Genomic DNA, 14,451 nt, shown 5'->3' on the forward strand with positions numbered 1-14,451 from the left:
GAAAACATTATAAGACTCCACACCATCTTCCTTGTTGTTCAAACTCAATACTAGAAATTATCTAGACCTTAGAGAAACCAAATATGCAAACCAATTTTAGCATGCTCTATGTATTTCTTCATTAATGGGTGCAAAGTATATGATGCAAGAGCTTAATCATGAGCACAACAATTGCCAAGTATCACATTACCCAAGACATTTATAGCAATTACTACATGTATCATTTTCCAATTCCAACCATATAACAATTTAACGAAGGAGAAACTTCGCCATGAATACTATGAGTAGAAACCAAGGACATACTTGTCCATATGCTACAGCGGAGCGTGTATCTCTCCCATAAAGTGAATGCTAGGATCCATTTTATTCAAACAAAACAAAAAAACAAAAACAAACCGACGCTCCAAGAAAAAGCACATAAGATGTGATGGAATAAAAATATAGTTTCAGGGGAGGAACCTGATAATGTTGTCGATGAAGAAGGGGATGCCTTGGGCATCCCCAAGCTTAGACGCTTGAGTCTTCTTGATATATGCAGGGGTGAACCACCGGGTGCATCCCCAAGCTTAGAGCTTTCACTCTCCTTGATCATGTTGCATCATACTCCTCTCTTGATCCTTGAAAACTTCCTCCACACCAAACTCGAAACAACTCATTAGAGGGTTAGTGCACATTATAAATTGACATATTCAGAGGTGACACAATCATTCTTAACACTTCTGGACATTGCATAATGCTACTGGACATTAGTGGATCAAAGAAATTCATCCAACATAGCGAAAGAGGCAATGCGAAATAAAAGGCAGAATCTGTCAAAACAGAACAGTTCGTATTGACGAATTTTAAAATGGCACCAGACTTGCTCAAATGAAAATGCTCAAATTGAATGAAAGTTGCATACATATCTGAGGATCATGCACGTAAATTGGCTTAATTTTCTGAGCTACCTACAGGGAGGTGGACCCAGATTCGTGACAGCAAAGAAATCTGGAACTGTGCAGTAATCCAAATCTAGTACTTACTTTTCTATCAACGGCTTAACTTGGCACAACAAAACACAAAACTAAGATAAGGAGAGGTTGCTACAGTAGTAAACAACTTCCAAGACACAAAATAAAACAAAGTACTGTAGCAAAATAACACTTGGGTTATCTCCCAAAAAGTTCTTTCTTTATAGCCATTAAGATGGGCAGCAGCAGTTTTAATGATGCACTCGCAAGAAATAGTATTTGAAGCAAAAGAGAGCATCAAGAGGCAAATTCAAAACACATTTAAGTCTAAAATGCTTCCTATGCATAGGAATCTTGTAAATAAACAAGTTCATGAAGAGCAAAGTAACAAGCATAGGAAGATAAAACAAGTGTAGCTTCAAAAATTTCAGCACATAGAGAGGTGTTTTAGTAACATGAAAATTTCTACAACCATATTTTCCTCTCTCATAATAATTTTCAGTAGCATCATGAGCAAACTCAACAATGTAACTATCACATAAAGCATTCTTATCATGAGTCTCATGCATAAAATTATTACTCTCCACGTAAGCATAATCAATTTTATTAGTTGTAGTGGGAGCAAATTCAACAAAGTGGCTATCATCATATATAGGAGGCATATCGTAATCATGAAAGAAAATTTTCTCCTCAATGCTTGGGGGACTAAAAAGATCATGCTCATCAGAGCCAGCTTCCCCAAGCTTAGAATTTTCCATAGCATTAGCAACAATGGTGTTCAAAGCATCCATAGTAATAACATTCCCATTAGCATGCATATAAAGTTCCATGGGTTTTTTAATTCTCTCTTCAAACACATCATGTCCTAATTCAAGATAAAGTTCATAAAGATCTCTCATATTTTTGTTGTTTTCCATTATGCTTAACTAGTGAAATAAAAACATGCATGATATTATAAAGTAAAACAAGTAACTAATTTTTTTGTGTTTTTAATATAGAGTGCAAGACAGTAAATAAAGTAAAACTAGCAACTAATTTTTTTGTATTTTGATTTAGTGCAGCAAACAAAGTAGTAAATAAAACTAAGCAAGACAAAAACAAAGTAAAGAGATTGAGAAGTGGATACTCCCCTTGCAGCGTGTCTTGATCTCCCCGGCAACGGCGCCAGAAAAAGAGCTTGATGGCGTGTATTTCACACGTTCGTTGGGCAACCCCAAGAGGAAGGTATGATGCGCACAGCAGCAAGTTTTCCTTCAGAAAGAAACCAAGGTTTATCGAACCAGGAGGAGCCAAGAAGCACGTTGAAGGTTGATGGCGGCGAGATGTAGTGCGGCGCAACACCAGGGATTCCGGCGCCAACGTGGAACCTGCACAACACAACCAAAGTACTTTGCCCCAACGAAACAGTGAGGTTGTCAATCTCACCGGCTTGCTGTAACAAAGAGTTAACCGTATTGTGTGGAAGATGATTGTTTGCGAAAACGGTAGAAACGATTGCAGTAGATTGTATTTCAGTAAAGAGAATTGGACCGGGGTCCACAGTTCACTAGAGGTGTCTCTCCCATAAGACGAACAGCATGTTGGGTGAACAAATTACAGTTGGGAAATTGACAAATAAAGAGAGCATGACAATGCACATGCATATCATGATGAGTATAGTGAGATTTAATTGGGCATTACGACAAAGTACATAGACCGCCATCCAACTGCATCTATGCCTAAAAAGTCCACCTTCAGGTTATCATCCGAACCCCCTCCAGTATTAAGTTGCAAGCAACAGACAATTGCATTAAGTATGGTGCGTAATGTAATCAACAACTACATCCTTAGACATAGCATCAATGTTTTATCCCTAGTGGCAACAGCACAACACAACCTTAGAACTTTCTGTCACTGTCCCAGGTGTCAATGCAGGCATGAACCCACTATCGAGCATAAGTACTCCCTCTTGGAGTTACAAGCATCTACTTGGCCAGAGCATCTACTAGTAACGGAGAGCATGCAAGATCATAAACAACACATAAGCATAACTTTGATAATCAACATAACAAGTATTCTCTATTCATCGGATCCCAACAAACGCAACATATAGAATTACAGATAGATGATCTTGATCATGTTAGGCAGCTCACAAGATCCGACAATGATAGCACAATGGGGAGAAGACAACCATCTAGCTACTGCTATGGACCCATAGTCCAGGGGTAGACTACTCACACATCACACCGGAGGCGACCATGGCGGCGTAGAGTCCTCCGGGAGATGATTCCCCTCTCCGGCAGGGTGCCGGAGGCGATCTCCTGGATCCCCCGAGATGGGATCGGCGGCGGCGGCGTCTCTGGAAGGTTTTCCGTATCGTGGCTCCCGGTCCTGGGGTTTTCGTCACGGAGGCTATTTGTAGGCGGAAGGGCAGAGTCGGGGGCCAGACGAGGGGGCCACACCATAGGGCGGCGCGAGCCCCCCCTGGGCCGCGCCGCCACGTGGTGTCGCCACCTCGTGGCCCCACTTCGTGTGTTCTTCGGTCTTCTGGAAGCTCCGTGGAAAAATAGGCCCCTGGGCTTTGATTTCGTCCAATTCCGAGAATATTTCCTTACTAGGATTTCTGAAACCAAAAACAGCAGAAAACAAAGAATCGGCACTTCGGCATCTTGTTAATAGGTTAGTTCCAGAAAATGCACGAATATGACATAAAGTGTGCATAAAACATGTAGATAACATCAATAATGTGGCATGGAACATAAGAAATTATCGATACGTCGGAGACGTATCACGCTATTTTGCAAATCTTACTTTTCAATATACAGTAGCATATTTTAGAGCTTAGAGCCTGCCCATTTAAAGCAACCTCGCTGATTAACAATCGACTGATTAATTCCTAAAATTAAGGTGATCGATCAATTAACGGCTAGTGAGATGTCTTGTGATATTGTTTACACTTTTTTTAAAGCCGTAAAAACTTTAACTTAGAAGCCAAAAGCTATATTTAATTCTAAACAACACTCCAAAATATTCCGATACAAAAAGTGTTCAAAATTATTTTAGCAAAAAAGAAAGATAAATTGAAGTATTTTGGGGTTATTAAACATGATAATTATGTAATGAAACTATTATAAATAGCAAATTCGTTTCAAATCTGCATATATTCAACATCTTCAGCACTCAGGGCATTTCAGACATTTCACTCCTAAACCAACAATGACAGCCATAAAAAGCACTTCAACCGGACATCAAATCTCTGCTTCCAACAGCTGCTTCTCACGACTACTTTTTCACAGACCCACCAGCTACAATTTTGCTTCTCAAAAGCTGCAGCCCAAACAAACAGACCCTAAATCCTTAGATTTTGTTGGCAAGTGAATGTTGTCATTGGCCCTGTTATGGATTTTGCATTTCTATTGCCACTACTTGTACTGACATCTCGCTTCATTCTTGTTTAATTCGGTCCCGTTGGTACTCGAACCCGGGTGGGCTGGCTGTGCACTCGCAAGCCTTGCCACTGAGCTTGCACTCAGTTCTCAGATTAAGCAATGCCTCGTTATGCTTAATTTAAATGTTATGGCACTTCATACAAGCCATACAATTAATTGTTGCATTGACCTTCTACGTTGTCGAAGGCACTATCTGAGCATGCTTAAATCAATCATACATTATTTTCCTAATTGTATCCAATCCAACATGCACATGTTTTGACTGTATTTGGCTATTTGCTAGATTTCTTACGTGCGGTGACCTGGCTTCGTTATTGGGCACATGATGTCTAGTTGCTTGGTTCATTGTATACATCATCGCCATGATCTAGTTTGGTTTGTTCTAAGAGGCATGTGGCTTAACTGGTTTCTTTGTTATATCTGCCTATGGTTTTCTTTCAAAATTATGTCAACAGTGCTGTTTGTTTGCCGTGTATTGTATTGCATTTTAACTTGTTTTGTCTTAGTTTCAGCCTGCAAACAAAGCTGTAATGTCAGTAGGGACAACCCATTTATCAAGTGTTGCGGTCATTTCACGAGCAACGATGTGATGTACGATGCTCTCATTGGTCCACCGAGTCCAAGTACACCAACCGTTCCGGAAGAAATAGATGTACGAGGCTCTATTTTGGATTGCTTGCTATGTTATATCAGCTCAATGATGCTCTTGAAATTGGAGGTCTTTTATTGCATCATATGATGTTGTAACTTGTTTTATCTAAATTTCAGGCTTCAAATAAAGCTACAAAGCCAGAAGCAAGGGCCAATGCCTCAAGTATTGATGTTTCACAAAGCAGCAGTGAGAGTGCATATTGCTCGCATAGGCCCATGGTATCTATTGCTCAACTTAATCCGGCACAAAGAGATTTGGGGGATGCACTCCAAGAGGCGATTGATATATTTGGGCGGGAAAACAAAGATCTTGATGAAATAATTGCCAACACACGCCAATGAGATACATGAATTAAAAAATAGGCAAACTTTGTGAGAAAATGTTCTAAAGAATCTCCTATGCACTTGTCATGGTAAGCCGGTTGTGATGTGTCCTGGGAATTGAAGGTGTCTAAATAAACTTTGATTACATTTGTTCGGTCAAGTGAATTTCTTGATGCCAATGCTGTAATTAATTACTGCTCAAAATTTCGTTCAAAATTTCCTGGTCTGTAATAATTGCAAATTTTGTTGTTGTACTAAAATTAGATATGTTCCATGTGGCTGCTGTATTTTGTGTGAAATAATATAATGATGTGTACTTCAATTAAACCATAAATCATTGCATGCTGAAAATTTGAATACGAGCGCACGTGTGAACTGTTTTCTGCTCGTAATGCAATAAAGGTTGTTTCTTCGAAGACTATGAACATGGTAGCCCATTAATAATACCTTAATAATTATGCCTGCTAGCAAGATAGATGGTCCTTATTATAGTCAGGCATGCCAACTTGTATGGTTAAAAGTAGTTCGTACACATTAAATCTACCATCTGCATTTTTCTTTGTAATAACTTTTCTTTTTACACAACTCAAAACTTGTCATGCTAATATGAAATTCGAGATGGCAAAACATGGGAAAGATAAAGATATCTCTTTCCTGCGAAATGCTGGGTTTTGAAGCCCAAGTCCAAGTCTTTCTCTGCTCAAGTTTTGGAGGAACAACTCCAAGTAGAACGAGTTGCAACAGCTATGCTAAGAACAAAAGTTAACATGTTGAGATCGAGATTAGAAGCATGTGATGCCCTATTGCACGAGGCCAATCAAGTTCGTTATAATCTCCCAAAGACTTAGAAAATGCCATAGATAATTGGAGATGAACACTACATAGTGAGTACATTGGTCTTGTGAAATGTTTCCTTAGAATAAGGCACCGTTCCTACTATTGTTGGTGGATGCATTTATCTGCGGTTGGGATCAACTTGGTAGTTGTTCCTGTGGATGTTATATAAATTAATTGCATAGCCTTTTTCAATCAGTTCGAACTTAAATGGTATCATAGCCTTGGTCTCAAGTTTGAATTGTCGAACGCGTGGTTTAATTTAATCTCAGTCGGGCGGCAAAATCTCCCACCAATCCTGAAATATTTCAAACGCATTTTTGATTGGGATTAAGAAGATAGGGACATAGATCCAGTGCCCCCACGTTCATAGGGCACATCAAACTTGAGATTAAATTATGCGTTCTAGTTCTATACAAAACCTAGTAGGAGGTTGAGCGGCAGCGGCTAGGGTTTAGTGTGGGAGGAGATGATATGCGTACGCTCCTGTTTATATAGGTCGGAGGCACGCGATGGCCGCTGCATGCGTGGCATCGCCATTCGCAGAGGTAGGTGACGACGCGTGCCACCCGAGGCATCGCCATTTTACGCGACCGCAGACTGCCGAAGCGGCGCCGCTGAGAAGACGTATCGACTGAGTCAGCCAAGCGGGCCCGACGAAACGTTCGCCGAGACGCGAGCGGACACTTTACGCGTCCACGCAGCGTCCGCGCGACGGATCCGAGACACATATTTGGGCATGTTTGCGTCGCTGCGAACGGCCCGATCACTATGCGTCGTCCGCTGGAGTTTGTACCAGATACATTTTTGGCCCGGACAGATGCGCTCGGAACCGAAATCATCTTCTGTTCCCTTCTCTATTTCTTCAGGTTCGAGAGAACACAGCAGCTCTTCAGCTCAGCAGAAATTAATCGGGTCACGCTGTTGCTTTCCTTGCCGTTGGATTGAAACGAATGGTGGATGGGAAGCCTCAGGTCACGTTGTGCCCTGTGAACATGGGGGCACTGGATCTCTGTCCAGAAGATAGATCATGATCATGGTAGTGACCTATATTCAACGTGATGATGATTTGATTTTGCACTCGGCCTTGAACAGAGGTACTAGTACGGTGTCACAATTTTTTATCATTATACTTGGACGGTGGCCAAATTCAAAATCTCATAGCGGCAAAACTTGCCGCCCACAAAATATAAAAATTTCACACGCTTCCAAATTCCTATTCTACCCCTGTGGAGATGGCAGCAAAGTCGGTTGGTGGGTGGGTCTGCCCGTCATTTTTTGGATCACCACCTCCCTAGCCCGGGAAACCCTCCCAAAAAAAATACATTTCCTTCAGACCACCCACCGGAACTTCCCAAGTCCCTCTCTCCCACCTCCACGACCACCGCACCGGAACATCCCCGCTTGGACTTCCCTGGCCTGCAGGAGCCCTCGCGATCCTCGTCATCCGGCTGCCTGCCGGAGCCGCTTCATCGACGCCGTCATCAACCGGACCGGATCATCCCCGTCGAACCTCGAAACCATATGCTCATCCAGCAGTCTACCGCAGTCGCTTCAGCTACGGTATCGTCCACCCCACCGGAGCCGCTTCGCCGGATCCGTCGTCCACCGCATCGTATCTTGCTCACCGACACCGCTGTGCATGAACCGGATCTGCTTCACCGGCGCCGTGCATGATCTAAACTCTTCTACTGTCGCTTTTCTATTGCTTGCCTGCAAGTTCTTGTTTAATCTTGGGGGAACCTGTTTGTGCTAACGACGTGCCGTTACGTTTTTGCAGATGAGATGAGTAACCATGAAGTGTAATGGCCGTCTCTCCAACCCCAAGTAGCACATGTAGCGTACTTCATCACCGGATCTATCAACCCCAGGAAGATATGCTGTGACTCCCACAGAGTGCTTCTCCTAATGTAAGTCCCTGGTTTTAGCGCCATGTTAAGGTTCGAGATGCTTGTTTGTCCGAAGCTCTTTTAGTTCATTCCTAGCTATGACCGTAACACGTTGCTATTTTCTACTTCATTGCTAACTTTAAGCGATTGAACATTTTGGTTTGCATTCCCTGCTCTGTAGATGTAGCCATCATAACTTCTATCTTGCTCAGTCGTTGTTACAAAAATTATAGGTATTATAGTAACATCCTGCTATTATTTAGTTCATGGCCAATTTTAAGTAATTGCACATGTTGGTTCGCATTCCCTGCTCTATAGCTTTTGGCATCGTAACTTCTATATTTAGTTTACATTCCCTGCTCTGTAGATCTAGCCATCATAACTTTATCTTGCTCAGTCGTTGTTACAAAAATTATGGCCTGCTACTATGTTGTTTGTGCCAATTTTTTACTCCATGAACATGTTGGCTTGCATTCCCTGTACTACAGGTGATGCCATTTTTTGTATCTAGTTCATTGTAAGATAAAAAAGTAATGACTTAGTTTGGCATGCTATCACTCGATATCTAGCCTGTAGTACAAATAAACTTGTCATACTACTAGATAATAATTTTGCGTGCCATCTTGTTCTTCAAAAGCTGCATTATTGACTTGTTTCTCTGACTTGGCATGACGATCACATATGGAAAGCTGAACATATTGGTTTGCATTCCCTCTTATACAAGTTCACGGGTGATCCCACTATATTACGTATCTGGTCCATCCTAAGCTCCAGCATTAACTATCCTCTATGTGTTGCTCATTACAAGTTTATATCCCGAAACATCTTGATTTGCATCCCCTTCACTATAAGTTCAGGAGTATTATTTAGTTCACGGCCAAAATGAAGTAATTGCACTTGGCACATGTTGGTTCACATTCCCTCCTCTTTAGATTTTGCCATCGTAACTTCTATTTTTGGTTTACATTCCCTGCTCTGTAGATGTAGCCGTCATAACTTCATCTTGCTCAGTCGTTGTTACAAAATTTATAGCTTTGCTACTATGTTGTTCATGCCAATTTTGTACTCCACGAACATGTTTGTTTGCATGGGACTCGGCAGTAGTAAGTCTGTTTGTTTCATTCTAACATGCTCTGTTATATTGGCTGTTGGTATGCGGCATGCACTCTTTGTTTGCTTATTGTGCGCATTACAATGATCTTGTTATAACGACGAAATGATGAGTTCCAAATTCTTTGGCAAACAATATTGTAGTGTCTTTGCCTTTCCATTATTCTTTGTCTTAACTTGTAATGTCTTTGTTTCGGATATAGGTGCTGCATGGACAACTTAAAAGATTGCCGGATCCCTTCATTGTATTGCTAGGTTTAATTACCATTCAATTTCTCTGGGTTCTGTAATATTTTTTCAATGCCTTGCAGCTGATGTAATATTAGTTAGTTTTTATAGTTCTTTCGCGCATTTTTTCTTTGGTGCTTGTGGTAAGTGAGGCTATCCGACAGAAATCAATGCTGCGTAAATATTCTCAATATCTAAATCACGAATTCCCATCCCTTAAACGGCCCAATTAAGCGAAATCACATATGTGCCGGCCCGCAAAATCCTAAAGCGCCTATTACGCCGGCATATAAACAGCAACTAAACGGGCTGGCCCACTTACTGGGCCAACCCACTTGATTTACTTATTGGGCCAGCCCACTTGATTTACTGTGGACCCCACACTTTTATTGGGCCGGCCCACTTGCTTTAAGGTGGACCCCACCCACTACTGGGCCGGCCCACTAACTAGTTGGGCCAGCCCAATTACTTTTGTGGTGGCCCCCACATACTAAATGGGCCGGCCCTTTAAGACGAAAGTGGGACCCACCTGTATTTTTGGCCCGGCCCACTATCTTGTTGGGACGGCCCACTTGCTATATGGTGGACCCCACATACTAAATGGGCCGGCCCTTTAACTGGAAAGTGGGACCCACCTGTGTTTTTAGCTCGGCCCACTAGCGTGTTGGGCCGGCCCACTTGCTATATGGTGGACCCCACATACTAAATGGGCCGGCCCTTTAACAGGAAAGTGGGACCCACCAGTGTTTTGGCCCGGCCCACTATCTTGTTGGGCCGGCCCACTTGCTATATGGTGGACCCCACATACTAAATGGGCCAGCCCTTTAACTGGAAAGTGGGACCCACCTGTGTTTTTGGCCCGGCCCACTATTTTGTTGGGCCGGCCCACTTGCTATATGGTGGACCCCACATACTAAATGGGCTGACCCTTTAACAGGAAAGTGGGACCCACCGGTGCTTTTGGCCCAGCCCACTGGCTTGTTGGGCCAGCCCATTTGATCAAATGTGGACCCCACGTACTAAATGGGCCGGCCCGATAGCAGGAAAGTGGGACCCACATGGTAATTGGGCCGGCCCAATAACTTCTTGGGCCGGCCCAGTTGCTTTAATGTGGACCCCACTTTGTAAATGGGCCGACCCGATACCAGGAAAGTGGGTCCCACATGTCTTGTTGACGAGGAATCACCTCGGCAATGCCTACATATTGTAGACTAGGGTTTTCGGGAAGAGCGACGATGGAGATTTCGGGGACGAGATTAGGCACACGACGTACCCAGCTTCGGGTCCCCTCGGTGGAGGATCCCTACGTGCTGCTAGCAATCCAGTATATGATCATAGATGTGTTTACAGGGTGCCGCCGTAGGCGGAGCTATGTTGTCTATCTATTGTCTATCTGTTGTCTCCCTTATTTCGGGTGCCCTGGCTAGCTTTATATATGCAACCAGCCTAGGGTTTTACAAGAGTCCTAGTCGACTACTTCTTCGGGTTGCCTTGTCGGGCCTTCTCCATATTAGGCTGAGCCGATCCAGGTATACCAATAATGGGTACCCGAAGGGTATGCCCATGTCAGTAGCCCCCGAGTTTATAGGGAAGTCGAAGACTTGCGTAGAAACTCCAAGCATAACCATCTCCAAAGTCAAAGAAAATACAAGGCGAGGTCCATGTCGAAGATCATATGTAGCGTAGATGATGTCGACGATTCTTGAAATTATTTTTCTATCGGGTGCGCGACAGCGCTCCCGATGGGAGTAGCCCCCGAGTCTATGGGTAAGTGCTTGCACTTAGGCATAGACTCAAGTTGTACTACTCGATGAAGAACTTAACTATATTTCTGGAGGACTTGATGAAATCCATGTGCTCCCGATGGGAGTAGGCTCCACTCGAGTCGAAGAATCGAGTTGAGTCTACAAACCTTGATTGTCATAGATGCTTGTTGAAGTTATTTTTCTATCGGGTGCGCGACCAGCGCTCCCGATGGGAGTAGCCCCCGAGGCTACAGCCAAGTGTTTGCACTTGGGTGTAGGCTCAACTTGCTTTTAATCGACACCACAATTTTCCTTCTTTCTTTTATCTTATCAGGAGGGTGAACAATACTCTCGATAAGACTAGCCCCCGAGCCTATGGGCAGGTGCTTGCACCTAGGCATAGGCTCGAGTTGTACTACTCGATAAAGAAGTTGGTGCAGCCCCTATTTTTTTCGACTCCAGGCCGTTGCTATTTTTATTTGACATCCATATCTATATTTTACAGGGATAATGGTAATTGGGGCTAGTTCATCTGACGGATCAGGTACTAGTTAACTGCTCTAGTGGCAATCCGCAAAAACCTACTTCAAGATCACGTCCCTGGACATGATCTCGGGATACTGGTGCTAACTCGACAGGTGCCGCTTAAGGTTTTACCATCTATCGAGCCCCAGTCATGTTTTATCGGGTCCACAGCGCGTCCGCTGGGATATTTCTTCACATCTGTTGATGTGGAAAAAAGTAGCAGAGCGCAGTCTTTGGCGATGCCACGCCACACAGGACGGACCCGGGGTCTTACCTTCGCAGAGTTTTGCGGCATTCAGAGATTATTCGCGACTTTGGCGCTCTGAGAATATTTTGTCAAGTGCCTTGTTCGGCTGATGCAATGACCCATTTTGCGGGTTCTTCTATTTTTCTCTCGGGCTTGATGAGACGGCCGAATATATTGAGGACAATTCTTCGGGTCCTCTTTGAGGACAATTCTTCGAGACCTCCTTGAGGATAATTCTTCGGGACCTCCTTGAAGATAATTCTTCGGGACCTCCTTGAAGATAATTCTTCGGGACCTCCTTGAAGATAATTCTTCGGGACCTCCTTGAAGATAATTCTTCGGGTCCTGTTCTTTCTTGAAGACAATTTCGTCGAGTTCTCCCTGTAGACAATTTCGTCGGGTTCTCTCTTATATACTTTGAATTTTGCTTTCTCCTGCACAAATAAACAAACTCACTGAGCCGGAGAAGATACATCCAGAGCCGAAGAAAAGAAATTCACCAAGTAACCGAGTATATTTGCGGTAAATAAGTAATGACACAGCCTCCGGGTATTTTGGGTGTAGCGAAAGTAAATGATAATTGACTCTTAAAAGAGGAACACTTAGCTTTTTTTTTATCAGGTGCGGCGAAGCCGACATGGGAACAGGTCGTCCGACGGACGGAGTCGACAAAGCGGATGCAGCCGAAGAAGTAGAGCCATGCTGTGTTTAGCCAAAAATATTCGACACGGTGGAAGTAGTCAGCACGGATGAGAGAATCGCTGAGTTCGCGGCGCGAGAGCCCCCGGGCGTGGCGAGTGCGCGTTGTCGGGTTCATGGCGGACGAGCCCCCGAGCATGATGGATTCTTCATGGCGAGTAAAGTGCATCAATCTGTATGCAGAAGAAATAGACAAACTCCAAACAAGTGCATGTATACTCGGTTGTAGTACATAACAAAATAGCTTAAAAATAACTATATCAATAGCATCTAATATTCTTTTTTTTCTTTTTTAGTAAAGCGAAAAATTTCGGAAGATCGTGTATAATTTGTGAAACGGAGAAAATAATTTAGAAGTAATCGGAAGAATAGCACCTGGGTTTTTGCGAGCATGAAGTAATAATACTGTCGTGCCTTCATGAGGTACTAGTATACTTCATTATTTGTATCTGATTCGTACGTTGATTGACTTCATGCCGTGGCCTCACGCTTGTGCTTCTTTAGACGGATCGGATCGTTGTTCTGCGTACACGGGCGGTGCGCAGCCGCCATTTTCCACCGTAGACGAAATTTGTTGTAGAAGACGAATTAGCCAGATGCGACTTGGCCGTCGATGTTGATGAGAGATCCCGCCCGAATAACAAAATCCAGTCGTCGCGGTCCCCACGGTCCCCACGGTCGGCGCCAATTGACGAGGAATCACCTCGGCAATGCCTACGTATTGTAGACTAGGGTTTTCGGGAAGAGCGACGATGGAGATTCCGGGGACGAGATTAGGCACACGACGTACCCAGCTTCGGGTCCCCTCGGTGGAGGATCCCTACGTGCTGCTAGCAATCCAGTATATGATCATAGATGTGTTTACAGGGTGCCGCCGTAGGCGGAGCTATGTTGTCTATCTATTGTCTATCTGTTGTCTCCCTTATTTCGGGTGCCCTGGCTAGCTTTATATATGCAACCAGCCTAGGGTTTTACAAGAGTCCTAGTCGACTACTTTTTCGGGTTGCCTTGTCGGGCCTTCTCCATATTGGGCTGAGCCGATCCAGGTATACCAATAATGGGTACCCGAAGGGTATGCCCATGTCACTTGTGGGCCGGCCCTTTTGCCTGTTGACCGGTCAAACGAGTGCATTCGGCCCGGCCCACATACTTAGTGGGCCGGCCCATTAAAGTTTTGACCAGTCAACCTTAGAGGTTAGGCCCGGCCCACGTAACTAATGGACCAGCCCAGCTATATAGTTGACCGGTCAAACTAAGTCAGCTGGCCCGGCCCGCAAACTTAATGGGTCGGCCCGCTTAAGACGTGGCAGGCCTCGTGTGGGCCTACCATCTACCACGGGTTTCAGCCGGTTAACGCCGTTAACTGCCAGTTAACGGCGTCTGCCACGTGTCAGTTTGCATGACGTCAGCAGTCAACGGGCTCCCGGAAACACTTGGGCAACGGTCCGATTTTCCGTGGCGGAAGGGCGCCCAAGCGCGACGGACCGAAAAAATCGTCATAGGACTTTGCCTGACGCAGTTTCCACAACAGAACCCATATCGTCGGGTTAGGCCCATAGGCGACGAAAAATACCCCTTAGCGGACGATTTTGAGACGTTGTCTATCAGAACTTTTCTTGTAGTGTATTTCTCTAATAGCGCCATAGCAAGGAAAATTGCGAAAATTTTACGTGGACCCTCCAGATATGCTATAGTGCGCTATCAGCGCAGAAATAACGTGCTATTTTAAATCTTCTTTTTTTTCTTCAAGGTCTCGAACACTCGACAATAATGATTAAGTATAGTTTTTCTTCGAAATGGGGGAGATATCACCCCAGCTTC

The sequence above is a fragment of the Lolium perenne genome, chromosome 4, assembly GCF_019359855.2.
Source record: "Lolium perenne isolate Kyuss_39 chromosome 4, Kyuss_2.0, whole genome shotgun sequence".
In the NCBI taxonomy this organism is placed as follows: Eukaryota; Viridiplantae; Streptophyta; class Magnoliopsida; order Poales; family Poaceae; genus Lolium; species Lolium perenne.